We start from the raw sequence: 1200 nt of genomic DNA, 5'->3' as shown, positions 1-1200 counted from the left end.
TCAGTCTAGAGACTAAGGTACGCCTGATTTAGGCCATGGCCTTCTGAATTACTAGCTATGCACCAGAGAGCTGGACAGTGTTTAAAGATGACAGGAGAATAATTGATACCTTTGTGTTGTGGTGCTGGAGAAGAATCTTGAATATATCATGGACTGCCAAGAGAACAAACAAGTCTGTACTGGAGAGAGTGAAGCTAAGTTACTTGTTGGAGGCAAGGGTTTTGCATCTCTGTCCCATATACTTTGGGCTTGTGGCCAGGAGAGACTGGTTTTTGGAGAAGGACATCAAGCTTGGAAGGGTGGTGGGACAGTGCAGGAGAAGAAGAACCAGGATAAGATGGGTTTATACAATAAGTGGGGTAATGAGGGTGTCTCGGAGACAGTGAGACTAGCTCAGGATAGAGTGGGGTTTCTGAACCGTATAGTACTTAGGGTTGCTATGATAGGCAGTTCACGTGGCAGCACATTATAACAATAGTGTGTCTTGCACTTTTTACTTCAATATCTTTGGTTCTCAATCTATGTAATTACTATAAGAGTTACCACAGCTGTAAATCTTGACTGAATTAAACTGACCCATCTTTCTTCCTATAGTAGATGGTGATTTCAAACATCTGATGTGTCTGTTAACTGTCCAACACTTAATCCATAAAACTCCCTAGGTTTTTCACTCTTGATATAAAATGTGTGTAATATAGCTTCTCTTGGGAATTGCCCTTTTACTCTATTAATGTTGTCGTTGGATGCTGATGAGTCAACTCAAAGTACAAGTGACTCAATGAACCACAGATGTGAAACTTGCCCTCTCCTACTGCACTATCTTCATGACCCACTGTTACAGTCACTGTGTCAACCCATCTTTTTAAGGGCCTTATTCCTTTTTCTGACCCTTCACCTTTCCAAGCACAATGTCTCTCTTCAAAGATTAGTTTCTTCTGAGAATATGTCCAAAGTAAGTGAGATGACTTTTCACCATTCTTACCTCTAAGGAACACTCTGATTGTATGTTATTCAAGACAAATATCTTGTTCTTTGGGTAGTCCATGGTAGAGTCAACACTTTTCTCTCTTAGGGAACTCTGGTACCTTGTGTTAAGGAGTTGCACTACCTGCCCAAAGGCACATGGTTCAAATCCACCAGCTACTCCCTGGAAAAAATTTGAGAAATCTTCTTGTATGTAATTTACATAGAAGACCCTGT

Source organism: Elephantulus edwardii, unplaced genomic scaffold (genome assembly GCF_000299155.1).
Source record: "Elephantulus edwardii isolate Elephantulus edwardi_28Jun2011 unplaced genomic scaffold, EleEdw1.0 scaffold00041, whole genome shotgun sequence".
Taxonomy (NCBI): Eukaryota; Metazoa; Chordata; class Mammalia; order Macroscelidea; family Macroscelididae; genus Elephantulus; species Elephantulus edwardii.
Note: the sequence above shows the minus strand (reverse complement) of the source record.